This window comes from Canis lupus, chromosome 6 (genome assembly GCF_048164855.1).
Source record: "Canis lupus baileyi chromosome 6, mCanLup2.hap1, whole genome shotgun sequence".
Classification (NCBI taxonomy): domain Eukaryota; kingdom Metazoa; phylum Chordata; class Mammalia; order Carnivora; family Canidae; genus Canis; species Canis lupus.
The window spans coordinates 34,931,551-34,945,767 of record NC_132843.1 but is presented as its reverse complement, the minus strand read 5'-3'; the positions used below and the strand labels follow the sequence as shown (position 1 = coordinate 34,945,767).

Below are 14,217 nucleotides of genomic sequence, written 5' to 3'. Positions count from 1 at the left end.
CAACACATACTTATAAAAATAAAAGAATAAAAAATACTAAATATGTCACACAATTCTTTAAGTCCATTGCAAAATGGGTCAGGGTGAAAGCACAGCAACAAAAACGTGAACAAATTAATACAATGAGAAAGCTTAAACACTTGTAAAACGCATGCATAGATTTGTAGTTATATCTGTTTCTGCCTTCTATTCCACAACCATCATGTCCTTCCCTGTTGAATCCTTGGTTGAAAGTTGGCAAGAGCAGTCTGGAAACCCAAGACTAAACCCATAGTTCTGTAACTCTGTAAATCATTCTGATGTTCCACTTAGAAAACAATTTCCAGTAGCTCATTCTTTGAGTTTTTTCTAGATCGTTCAAATTGTGTTGGGAAGGCATTTTTGTCCTTCTATTATCTAACAGCAGCCTCCAGGATGACCTGTGTTTTGTTGGTACCTAGTGTGTGTTTCTGCATTTCTGCTGCATTACACTGGAACTAGCCACCTGGGGCCTTGCCTCACAAGCAAAGCAGGCACTGTTATCCAATGGCTCAATTCCATGTTTCTTCTTTGTGACAATATTCAAAACGTGTACATAGGCCATTAGAATTCATCTAAATAGTTATGGGAAGTCTTTCCAATGAGTCTGTTTTCAGCAACCCTATTGGAAGCTCTTGCCCCATAATGGGGTGCTACCCGCCTTCAGATCTTCTCCTTCATGGCATGGGCTACTCAGAGCTTCTGTGCTCAGTTCCCAGGATTTTTGTTTGTTCATCCTTGCTTGTTGCTTTGTGGCTGTGCTCGAGGTTTTCTGTCCTGTCATGGCTCAGCTTCCCTCTTGTTATACTGCCTATTTCCACTCCTCCATTGTAATCTTCTGCAAATTCTTGTTCAATTTTATCCTTTATGAGCAAGTCACCACTATCTCAAAATTCTGTTGACTCTCCCCCAAATATAGGTGGTTTTCTTGTCCTCTCTTCCATTTTTTTTCTTTCCTTGGCTTTGTGCCTTAACTCATCAAATCTGTATTATAGTAGCAACCTCTTTGCTTCATCCCCATATCTCTCCATTAAATCCAATTTGTTATGTCAAATACAACCTTCTTTTTATTTTATTTTATTTTATTTTATTTTATTTTATTTTATTTATTTATGATAGTCACAGAGAGAGAGAGAGAGAGGCAGAGAGACAGGCAGAGGGAGAAGCAGGCTCCATGCACCGGAAGCCTGATGTGGGACTCGATCCTGGGTCTCCAGGATCGTGCCCTGGGCCAAAGGCAGGCGCCAAACAGCTGTGCCACCCAGGGATCCCCTCAAATACAACCTTCTATCATTTTTTTTCATTAATCACATTCATTAACCACATATTGAGAGCCTACTCTGTGCTAATAACTGTGTTCAGATTAGCATGGTGTCTGCCTTCAAGGTGCTTATAGTTTTGTGTTGATGATAGTGATGGTGATGGAACCTGGAGAATAAGACAAAGTACTTCATGAAGTTTATGTTCTAGTCGTGGGAAATAGGTAATAAACAAGCAAATAGATTATTGCTCTACTATCACACTAATCCTATGGTCAAGAACCTCAATGCTCTCCTTAAGGATTGAATTAATTCCTAAAGCTGGCATTCAAAACTTTGTATTTATTTCATTGTCCCATCTTATGGCAACTCATTACTGTCAAAATACAACTCAAGCCCCTTTACTCCTTTTGCCTGGTATTCTGTGTTTATCTTTTGATAGGTCTATCTACATCTATCTTTTATCCTTAAGGTCATTTTTCCATATAATTGGCAGTGTGATCTTTTAAAAATATTGTTCATATCATATCACGTTTCTACCTAAAACACTCTAATGCTATCCACTTAAAAAAATAGAGCTAAACTCAAATCCTTACTATGCCTTTAGATGCTACAATACCCTCCTCAATGACCACTCTGATCTCCTCTTGTAGCACTACCCTCCTATACCACCTTTTTTGAACACACTAAGCTCATTCTCTCCTTACACCTGCCATTCTTTCTTTCTGAGATACTTTCCCCTGAGACCTTCACTTGACTGGTTCCTTTCCATCACTTAGGTCATAGATGCCTAAGAAGTCCCTAGCTTCTAATACCACACCAGTCCCTTCATATCCTAAGCCCTTTTTAAATTTTCCTTGTAGCACTAATAACTACCTGAAATTATTTGTCAACTTGTTTATTGTTTATTTTCCTATGCTGGAATAGAAACTCTATGAGAACATTGTTTTCTTCTTCATTAGATTTCCAATGTCTAGAGCCATACCTAGCATCTCATAAACATTTGTTGGATTAATGAATCAATGAGGACTTTATCAATCCATTCCTTTTTAAAATTCTGGTCATTTTTGTTTTATTATATAAATTTCTGGTTCAACATTATAACTTGACATTTGTATACATTACAATGTGATGACTCCCAAAAGTCTAGTTGCCATCTCTCACTGTACAATTGACCCCTGTTAGCCCTTTTACCCATCTCCCAACCTGCTTCTCCTCTGGTAATTGCCAATCTATTTTCTCTATCTATGATATTGTTTGTGGTTTGTTTTGTTTGTTAATTTGTTTTTGTTTTTTAAGTTCTACATATGAGGGAAGTTATATGGTATTTGTCTTTATCCTTCTGACTTATTTCCCATAGCATAATATTCTCAAGTTCTGTCCATGTTGTTGCAAATGGGAAGATTTCATTTTTTTTGTGTGACTAATATTCCATTGTGCATGTGTGTGTGGGGGGGTGCATTTGTGTGTCTTTATCCATTCATCCATTGATGGACATTTAGGTTGTCAGACCCATAAATACAGAAAAGCAAAATGATGATTGCCAGAGATAAGAGGGGTGGGGAAATGGGAAAAATGGGTAAAAGATAGTGGGAGATACAGGCTTCCAGATGTGGAATGAATAGGTCACAGGAATAAGAGACACAGCATAGAGAATATAGTCAACAATATTGTAGTAGGGTTGTGAGCATAGCATAACATACTGAGAAGTTAATTCGCTATGTTTTATTCCTGCAACCTCCAATTAATGTAATATTGTGTGTTAACCATACTAGGAAACAATTTTTTTTTAAAGAAATAATAAGTGTTGGAGAGGATGTGGAAGAAAGGGAACCCTCATACTTTGTTGGTAGAATTGTAAATAGGTGCAGCCACTGTGGAAAAACAGTATGGAGAGTCCTAAAACATTTAAGAATAGGGGCACCTGGGTGGCTCAGTTCGTTAATATCTGCCTTTGGCTCGGTTCATGATCCCAGGGTCCTGGGATCCAGCCCCATGTTGGGTGGGGGTGGGGTCCCTGCTTGGTGGGGAGCCTGCTTCTCTCTCCCTCTGCTGCTCCCCCTGCTTGTGTTCTCTCTCTTGCTCACTCTTTTTATCTCAAATAAATAAATAAATAAAATCTTTAAAACATTTTAAGGATAGAATTACTATATGATACAGCTCTTCCACCACTGGGTATTTATCCACAGGTACAGAAATACGTATTTTGAAAAGATACATGCACCTCTATATTCATTGCAACATTATTTACAAAAGCCAAGACATGGAAACAATATATCAATACATTTTTAAAAAATCTCATGTCTTACCTTCTCTCTGAAGAGTTTTCTGATCATACTTACCTGTTCTCCTCTTTTCTGAACTTCTGATTTTTCCCATTATTGACTAATCATGTCTCTCATTTTGGATTTGCTTCAGATACTCATTGGTATTATTCCTTAACTCTATTAAGTACCCATGTTTTAGTGGTTCCTCTTTGGGCACTATTACCAAGAAGTATACTTTCTTATCTCACTCAGTAAGGCCATATTCTTTGCAACTTGTGTATCCATTCAGCCCTCTGAAGAGATGGATACTATTCTGAAAATTTGGTTAATAATATGTTCTTTCTCCTTCTGAGTTATTTTACCTTTTCTTATGTGAATATTGAGGATGAAGTTGCCTGATTGTAGACCAGGCATGTTAAATAAGAAGTAAGGGACTAGGAAGGCAATCTCATTAGTCTGACTTTTTTTGAGGAAGTTACTGAACAATCATGGCTCCACAAACCTCTCTTTGCTGCTGTGACATACTGTATATTCCACTGAACTCTCCTGCCTTAATCTTTTATCCTCAGCCCTTGATGCTACTCTCTAGATTCTGCAGATACACATTTTGCCCTGTGACTTGGCTTTTTGCTTTTCACAACACTGATTATATTTCCTAAAAATTTAACCCTATTCCAGCATTCATGAGATAAAGTGAATTGACACCAATTGTAGACTGGCTTAGGTCCTATCCCAGAGGAGCAAATTGGCAGCTAGTAGACAGTACCATCATGCAGATACATTTTGCTTGGCATAAACTATATTTTATAAATTTGATCCAACATTTCAAAATTAGATTTCACTTGAAAATGTAGATATCCAGTTTGTGTTGGAAAACTAGAAGTTCTAGCAAATATGGGTTCACATTTCACATGCCAAAACATAGCTAGAGGTAAGGAGCAGTAGCACCCTTTAAGGTTGTCACATGCACACTAAATTTCAGAGGTCAGTTCAATCTTATAATATATGGTTAACACTTACAGTTTGGTCCCTCTAGGCTTTTGTGTTTGAGACTCCTGTACAACAAAAATCATAGAGCTATACCGTGGGAAGCCACTGGGGAATTTTACACAGGAGAGTAATACAATCTGAGTTGCATTTTTAAAATACTACTCTGGATGTTTTGCGAATAATAAGATCTACCGTGGCAAGAATGGAAAACTAGTAACTGATATTTAATACCTATTAACATGAATTAAGATAGTCCAGAGTGATTGCATGAAAGCCCCACACTTGACCTGTAGTGATTGCCTTTCTGTGCTGGGCCCTGGATAATATTGAAGGCAGAAAATTGGTCGTCCTGCTTTCACAAATACTTTGTCCACTTGTGCTTATGAGACAGCTGTAAATGTTATCACCTCTGCTCCTGTTTCCTCCTCCTCCACAACTATTGCCTTCTCTTCACTGCCATTCCATTATCTAACTTAAATTTGCATTAGATCATGATGCTAACTCCTCTGCATTAGAGTTTACTGCTTTCCAAAGCTTCTGCTGCTCTGAGTCATGACTGCCTTTTACACAGCTGTGGTGATACTGGCCTTTTACAATCTGAGAGTCTAGTTGTGGACAATACACTGGCAACGATGCTCAGACATACATGTGTGTTTCTACGCTCTATCTCAGCCCTGCTGGGTTCATTTGGTCTGGAGCACATTCACCAGTAGCTGAACTCTTTGGATGATCCACTCCCTGGACACCACCATCAGGCCAGGAATCCAACTGACTCTTGCCACATTTATTGGAAGACTTCTTTGTCCTTTTATTTCAGCCTCTGCTGTGTGATAAACTGCTCACTCAGTTCTTGTTTCCTGCCAGGATATTCCCTACATTTCCGCATCTCACCCCGCCTCTCCAGCACTCACTCAGGTGCTTTCTGTCAATAAGTATTCTTCCAGAATTTCATTGCATCCATTTTATACAGGCAGTGTCACAAAATCATTCACCAGCAATGAAAAGGGGATTATTCTCTCATTCTGCTATTTACCTTAGGGCTAGAAACTCAGGCAACCCGCATGTTTAACAATGAACCAAACTGCTATCTAAGAAATGCTATTTAATGATGATTAAAGCAACAGTAATTAAAATGAAAAGAGGGCTCTACCCATGCATATGGAACATGAATGCTCTCAATTAATCAACTCGTTATTATTAAATATTTATTGAACACCCACAGTGCAGGAGGCATGAAATTTTGAGAGAACACACCAAAGACATTGTCCTTACCCTTTGGGAACTTGCGATCTAAAGCAATTTAAACTTCAACTTGTGGCAGTATGCTCTGGCTGTGACTCTCTGTAGATAAAACAAAGCCTGTAATTCAAAGCATCTCTTGACTCCAATTTACCGGACTGCTCACTATACTAGTTCTATTTCAAATCTTCCGCTTTACTCTCTGCTAGCTAAACTATGAATGTTCCTCCTGTCATTTAAGACTCAGCAAAAAGTTCACCCTCTCTGTGAAGACTACCCTGACCCTTCCAGCAAAGTTGATATCTCCTTCCATGCTTTCAACCACACTACATGTGTCTATTAAACTCTATAACATTACCTTGTAATTCGTCTTCCTATCCTACCACTAGATCTTGAGTTCTTGAGGACTTAGAACATAATTTTTCAGCTTTGTATTTGTAACGTCACTTTTTTCAGGATAGATTTGCAGACTAGATCTCACTGTTGAGACTGATAATCATCTGCTCACTCATTCAGTAACTAGAAAACCTATTCTGTGCTAGGGGCTGTTTGGGTTATGCACCTGTGGACATGACAGACCCTTGACCTACGACCACTTAAGATTTAGTGAAGAGAGAAAATGATAAGCAAATATCACAGGAGTACACAATATCTCTTTTGCTAGAACAAAGGAACTTCCTTGCTTAGGTGTCCTGGGAAACCATCCTGCCAAAGTGATGTGAGTATGGGAATAAGAGGAGGAAAGCAAGAGGAGGAGTCAGAAGGCTGGGGTCTGGGAACTGGACATTGTACTCTGAAGGGCTGGAAAGAAGAAATAATCTTACTAGTAATTATCTCCCACAATGTGAGATTCATTCCATCTTTACAGCCTTGCCAAGGCTATAAAAATAGTTGCCTTCATGGAGAATGTCCTTCTAAGTGCTCTCAGTATATTCTACTTTTCCCCATTCTTCAAAACTATATGTTAGTCTCTTCTTTCTTCTATGGAAATTTATGTATTCCAGACCATGTCAATATTGCATTTTTGGGACACCTTGCAGCATGCATTATTTAATCCACTTATTTAACACGATCAAATTATTATTTAATTCCTATACATATTCATGTATATATATTTATGTGTGTGTGTCTGTATAGAAACAAAAAATTTAAGAAAGGTTAGTGTGTGTGTGTGTGTATTATTAACTTTTGTTAATTTTGGTTAATGGTTCTGAAAAATATAGAAGTCCAAACCAAGCATATTTGATTTCTTTCTCATTCTATCCAGCCTATTCTGGATGGTACTTTGCTTTCAAGTGGCAGAGTCAAAAGAGAGTTGGAATCTAGGCCTTGAAGGCCAATTGGATTGGAAAAACAAGAAAATGAGGCTGTTCTTGACTGAGTCAGAGAGGTTAGGAAAGGAAGACGGCAACTAAAACTGGTAGTCTGTCTGTTGAGATGAGACCCTTCATATTTTTCTCTTTTCCCTTCTCTTTCTTCTTCTGCTTCTTCAGTCCTGGATAAGGCAGCAGCTTTGGTATGCCATTTGCCATCCCTCCTATGATATAGAGTGCATGGACTTTGGGATCATTATAGTATCCCTTTGACAGACTTGATATAGAGTTACCTAGTGAAGATAAACTCCTGCCGCTGTCCTCTGATACCCTTTTATGATGATCACAGGGATCATCTTACTATGAGTTTTGCTGTGCCTAACAGCATCAAGGAAATTTGAGTCACTGATACAGCAATTTGACTAATATACCAAGCATTTAGGATTGTACCAAGAAGACCTTGGCAAATTTCAACACCAGTAAGTAGCCCCCTCTCATCTCTGATGGGCATGTCATAGCAAGAACTCTGTTGTACCTTTCCATCTGGATTAGGGTCAGGAGAGCAAGATTGGAGGCTAGGGTTACAGATCAGGCCTTAATCTGACACTTTTCCCATTCTACTTTCCAGTGAGTCCTTCAGGAAATAGATCTTATGTGCCTTCACCATGTTTCACTACCTGTATTGACATCCTGAGTGATGCTGTGATGCCCTCAGCTTGATATGGAGTGCCACTACCATGGGGGCTATCCCTTCCTCCATCTGAGGCCAACCTATATAGAGTTAGAAAAATTGAGTTATAGACTGCTCTATCAGCTCTCAGTGCTTCTTTCAAATTTTGTTTTATATTTTGATTTTCATATTTTATTTGTGTTTTTCCCCTATTCACTCTACCTTGACTGTGTTATAAATTTGAAATTATGTCTAATGGTTTCTTATATTCCATTTGACATTAAGCACTGAACTCAGCACACTTTAAATGCCCAGTATGTTGTTTTTGGTGGAATAAATTAATAAGTACAATGATAACAGGAGACAAATTAAATCCAAACATAGGTAGACTCTTTTTAAAGGTCTTTTTATAAAAGGGGAATCATCTTCAAGATAATACATTTCATGAAGTGTCTATGTTTTATCACTGTGCAGCTATGTGGGGTTCCATCATGCATATTGCAACCTCAAGGTGAGGCCGTTGATGAGACAATGCCTGAGCTAGTTCCTAAGAGAATGCATATGAGTCACTTTACTCAGAAAAATGCCTCAAGTCCTCTGGTTCAAATTACAGAATTTTTTTTCTTTAAAAAGGCAACTATTATGTGGGTCTGTGTTCACAATAGGGAGGCTTGAGAAGTTTTAGGCATTCCAAGTGACCATTCTGAGGATTTTTATTTTCTATGTGTCTCTAATTACAGCATACCTGACAATAAACGCAACACATACACTTTTAAATTGAGAAAGGCAAGGCTCAGAAAGATTAAATGCCTTATTTAAAGTTACGCAGCAACACATGGCAGGACCATGAACACTCTACAGGTTTTATCAACTCTACGTATGTTTGCAGACTGTTCAAACGGACCTAGCTTTCTGGAGGACTCTAGGAATGAACTTCCCTCTTGGCTGGGTCAGACCTGAAGTTTCATGCATTGTTCCATCTTGCTCTGGAAGGTGGTTGTTACTGCAGCCCCTTCCAAACTATCCCTGTAATAATTTCCATCTTGAATCCCAGAAAAATTGAGAACATGGGGTGGGACTCTGTCCCTCCTGCAAACCTCCTGGCTTGTTGCTATTTACTTAATGATTAATCCTTCAGCACTGCCTTGTTAAATAGAAGGGTAATATTTTCCTTCTGTCTGGACTGGACAGGCTCCCAGTTCTAGTCAGGTACCTTCAGGCCATGGAGCTAAAGATATATAATATGCCTTTTGTGTTGGTTTTTGGAAACTGAGCCTGGGTGAAGGGGAGTGAAGGATGCTTTTAGCAGTAGATTTCCTTCTGTTTCTCAGCCCTAGGGTCAAGTGGAGGAGTTAGTGTAAATTTTAAGCTTTCAATACAGAACCAAGGGAGAATTAGAGTATCAACAACCTCATATGTGTGTGTCTATTTTTCTTAAATACATTAAATAACTGGAAAAAAAATCAAACCTTCCTAATTATTGCTTTTGAGGCTGCTGAATTTGCAAGTAACTATTTTTAATGTGGTAGTTATAAATGAATTATCAATATTTACAGTGTGGTTGGAATTATTATAAATAATTCCAATCAGACACCTAAATATTCCTTTCTAACTTATAGTTAGTTGATTGACAAAAGGAAGGTGAAGGAAGAATAAGAAAAAAAAAAATGATGCTACAAGCAATTTGGGAAACGTATTTGAGCTGGGAGCCTGATGACCTGAGAGGAAACTTAAACTAGGTCCAAGTGAGGAAAAAAAAATTCTAATAAGGAACATTAGCTTTTTAGTGGATATTATTGTCTTCCACATCCCTTGAGAGTAGAACACTTAAGTTGACTTTGGAGTGTTGATATGCATGCATTGACTTGAGGGTGGGAGTGTGTCTGGATAGCATGTGTTTGTGGGCTTTCCACAGGAGTGTGTGATGAATTTGCTTAGATATTGTGTCTCTATGGCCTCCCTAATCAACATGGTTACCCTCAGATTGACAGACTTAGGTGCAATAAAGAATCAAACTTCCTAATCCTTTTCCTTTTCTTTTTTTATCTTCATTATGGACTCGGTATTGTCCTTGGCAGATCTCCATAAGATCAAAATGCAAACAAAACCACGAATTTACCACCAAACAAGAAGTATAGAGATGAAGCTTTTGCAAAAAAAAAAAAAAAATTCCACTTGCAATCAGGCCAGGCTTATCACTCTATTAAAGCATGTATACCTCTAGGCTGAAGAGACTTGATAAGAACTGTAGGTTGAGGGCAAATATTCTTTTTGATGAGTCCCAACCATCATCTTTTCAATGAATCTCTGACCACTATACCATGTGAATCTCTTTCCTTGAGCTCCTATAACCTCCATAAGCCATACCTGTACTTATTTTGTCATGTCTTTTATAAATAAACATTATTTCTTTAACAAATAAGCATGCTGAGAGAAAATACTTTATCTAAAAATCCTGTATGTCCTATGCTAGGTAGCACAAAATCATGTGCTTTACTAGAAACCATTTATGGTTTTATGATTTAGTTGAGTTCTATGTCATGAAGGGAACAGTGTTCATAATTCAATATACAGTTAGAACTTACTTTGTTTTAGATATTTGCAGAAGTTTGTACAATGTGTGGAGATACAGAAGTAGATGATATGATCCCGTTCTTGGAGAAATCTGTAAAGGGGAATACATTCTGTGTATTTTACCCATCCTTAGAGAACTAGCTGTAGACTTAGGCAAGGAATGAATACATTTTTGAAATAAAGTTACCTATTATTACTGTTGGGTCAATATTTCTCTTGGTAACCCTTGGGTTTATATAATACAGTGAAATCAAGTCTGTTCATTTCAGTAGAGGTGAGAATAATAAAGCATCTCAAAGAAGATAAAGGACTCCATTCTGTTTGGTTTTGATATATTTAAATATTTGATGTCTAATTGAGTGAGTATCTCATGTCAGATATTGGATTAGATGCTAAAAATACAAAAATAATTAGGTTACAATCTCTGAATGCTTAGTTATCAAGATATTTTAGTAGACAGTGAATTTTCCTGTTACGCTTTGTAGAGGTAGAAACTGAACTCAGTTCATGGAAGCTGTCATAAAGCATGATAGATACTATGAGAGGGCTTTGTTAAGTGTCCCTAGACCTCAGTTATCTTATTTATAGAATGGGGCTTATGATACCTACCACTCTTACTAGTTGGATTATTGTTAGATAATAAACCAACTGGTGAAATAGACAGATGCCAAAGCTCTGTAAGAGGTTATCAGTTTTCTCACTCAAAAGGCATTGTTTTTAATGGTTTCTGATTACCACTAAGTGGTACCACCATTTCAGTAGCTACTCACTACGGAAGAATGGGTGGTGGCTGTTGGCCTCTGAGACACTGACATTTGGAACTGAATGGATCCCAGGACCTACATTTGGCATGAGTCTAACTTGTGGGCTTGGAACGGATGAGAGGGAGCAGTACTCCCCCTCTCAAGGCTCATGGCCTGTCTGCTTCTCAGAAGTTCCTTGGCAGAGTTCCCTGGTAGGAAGGGTAAAATCAGAGACAGCCCCAGAGCAGGCAAACTGTACATCTGTGTGTAATGTGATGTAATTCTCTAATTTACATACCTATCTGGGATGCGTAAATGTTTCCAAGCCACATTGGGGGAAGGCTCATAGGTTTTCAACAAAAATTTTAGAAGGCCTCCTCTAGAAAATAGAGCTATGTAAATGTGTCCAGAACTCACCCCTTACCCTCTTCCTCTATTAACTACCCTTTGTATACTACACATCTGACAAAAAAAAAAAAGAAAAAAAAGAAAAAAAAAGTCAAGTGTCAAAGCATGGCAGCTCGTTTTCTGGGCTTGGTGAATTGGCCTGCTTATTGCTTCATGGACAGGGGAAGAACTAAATACTGAAAGGTGGGTGGTCCAGGAGTGAGATCACCAGCTACATTTTTCTTACTTGGGCTGAGACCAAAGTTGTTATTAAGAATCCCAGTGAAGATTGCAAAAGTCCTTCTATCTTCTGTTCCCTAAACAATCCTCCAATCTCTCTGCTGGTACAGAACAACATATGGATTGGTCAATACAGCCTGCTCATCACATATTTCTCTTTACCCTGGAGTTATGGATATACTATCTGAGCTGATTTTGTCTCTTTCTGAGAATTAGATAAAAGGTACCATTCCCATGTGAATGGCCAATCTTTTTTTTTAAATTTATTTTTATTTATTTATGATAGACATAGAGAGAGAGAGAGACAGAGACAGAGACACAGGCAGAGGGAGAAGCAGGCTCCATGCCGGGAGCCTGACGTGGGATTCGATCCCGGGTCTCCAGGATCGCGCCCTGGGCCAAAGGCAGGCGCCAAACCGCTGCGCCACCCAGGGATCCCGTGAATGGCCAATCTTAAAAATTTAGGCTGCTCTGTCATCTTACTGCTTCATGGAGCTAACTCTGCAATTTTTTTCTTTTCTCTTTTTCATTTTTTACCTTACTTTCTTATTTATGTCTCTTAAAACATGCTTTTGTCTTATATAATGTTATTCTTTAGAACTCATATTTACTGATGTCTCTTTTACTGGCCCTCTTAGAAGTACTTTATATATACAAACTCATTTAATCCTCGCTATTTAAGTATGTATTATTACCTTCATTTTAGAAGTGAAGAAGCTGAGGGACAGATAAGAGGGAACTCATGGAGAATGATAGTACTGGTATTGTAATATGGACAGCCTGGCCCAATTCTCATGTATTACAATCACCCCATATGTCCAGCTCTCTTCTACTCCCATTTCTCCTTCCTAGTATTGCTTTCTCTTTGGTTTCTCAAGAAACTGTATTTCTAACCCCAACTTTCATACCATCCCCATAAAACAATTTATCATATTTTTTTCACTATTGCTATTTTACTGAAATCTCTTTTTAAAAAAATCTCTTTTTTAAAGTCATCTGTGAAATTTAAGTCATCTGCTCCTATGGCCATCCTGATCCTTCTTGATATATCCATAGTAAAATCCTAGTTCTTCTTTCTAATTATTTTTCTTTCTACCTCATCACTGTAGGTATCCCCTCTAGGATGCCCTAGAGAGATTAATCCCAGAAGAGAAACTCAGAATTAGCAAGTCAAAGTGACTAATAGTCCAACACAAGTACTCAGTAATAACTTTCAGAACTATAGTTTAGTTGGACTTGGTGATGGGTCATGAGGAAAAAAAGGACTCAAGGGTGACTCCCAGGTTTTGGACCTGGGTCACAATGAAAAGTGTCATAAAGTTAGGAAAAATAGTAAATTAAGAAAAAAATGACTTAGAATATAAGCTTAAATATTTAATTTATAAGCTTGAAGTATTGGCAGTGCACTCAGATGAAAGTGTCTGTCAAGCAGCTGAAAATATAAAGTGAAAATTTATAAGGGAAAGTGAAGTGGAGATAGAGATTATAGCATCACTTTTATGTAGATGTTGGCTGAAGCCATGGACATAGGTGAGATTGTAAAAGGAAACAGTGTGAGCAAAAAAAAAAAAAATTCATAATGGCCCATTCCACGAAAAATAAAATACCGAATGGTCAGCTAAGAACGTAAAGCCTTTTGGAATCTGGCAACAGACCTTTCAATTCAACTGAAGTTGAATTCAGTTCAATAATTGAGTCTTTCTTTTGTCAACAAGAGAGAATGAGAAATAGAAACATTTATTATTCAGGGTCTTTGGTTGCAAACAACAGAGACAAAACTTGGGTAAATTAAGCAGAAAAGGAATTTTATTGGAAAGATATTGGATAATTTCAAGAATAATTGGGAAGGCTCATGAACAAACCAGAAAATGGGCAGACGCTGAAGTAGGCAGGTCTGCCAGAACTACATTCAAGGAGATGCCACAGAAGGAATCTGACCTCCAATACCGGGACTGGGCATTAGAATTTGCCACTGACACTGTTGCCAGGAGATACATGCTGTCACCGCTGTTGGAAGGCTTTCCAATTTGCTCCCTGTGTCTTTGCTTTATTTGCTCCTAATTAAAGTCCCAGGGAAAATATCCAATTGATTGAGTTTCAGCGAAGTGCCTGTAGTCTAGCTGCCAGGAACTGGGGAAGACATATCTGTCCTTCTCTAAGGGAGTGAGTTCAAATACTGAGTAAGCTCAAAAGGGCAAACATCTATTATCTTCTTACAACTTACATGTCTGGTGAATGAGATGGGTATATAGGAAAATGTACTAAATTAATTATATTCCATACAGTATGAGTAAAGCACATATTAATTTTTAATAAAACATCTAATTTCATTTATGTTTTCAGCATTTGATCACAAAGTTATACTTTGTTCAGTAGTTCTAAGGCCATTTCCCCCTTATTTCTACTTGTTAGAACTCAGTCTCTCCCTTAAGTCATAACACATACACCATGTCCTCTATGAAACTTTCCCCAACTATTTCAGCTACCAATAATCTCCCTTATAATTTTTTGTGCTAA

At 38.0% G+C, this 14,217-nt stretch overlaps 1 long non-coding RNA gene across 1 annotated transcript in view; it reads right to left on the bottom strand.

Annotated features, from left to right (window-relative positions):
• LOC140634685 (uncharacterized) overlaps positions 1-14,217 on the bottom strand; it is an 89,221-nt gene that overhangs the window by 58,122 nt on the left and 16,882 nt on the right. Inside the window, exon 3 of the long non-coding RNA XR_012032077.1 lies at positions 10,342-10,421. This is a non-coding gene — a long non-coding RNA (uncharacterized lncRNA). The remainder of the gene's footprint in view (positions 1-10,341; positions 10,422-14,217) is intronic.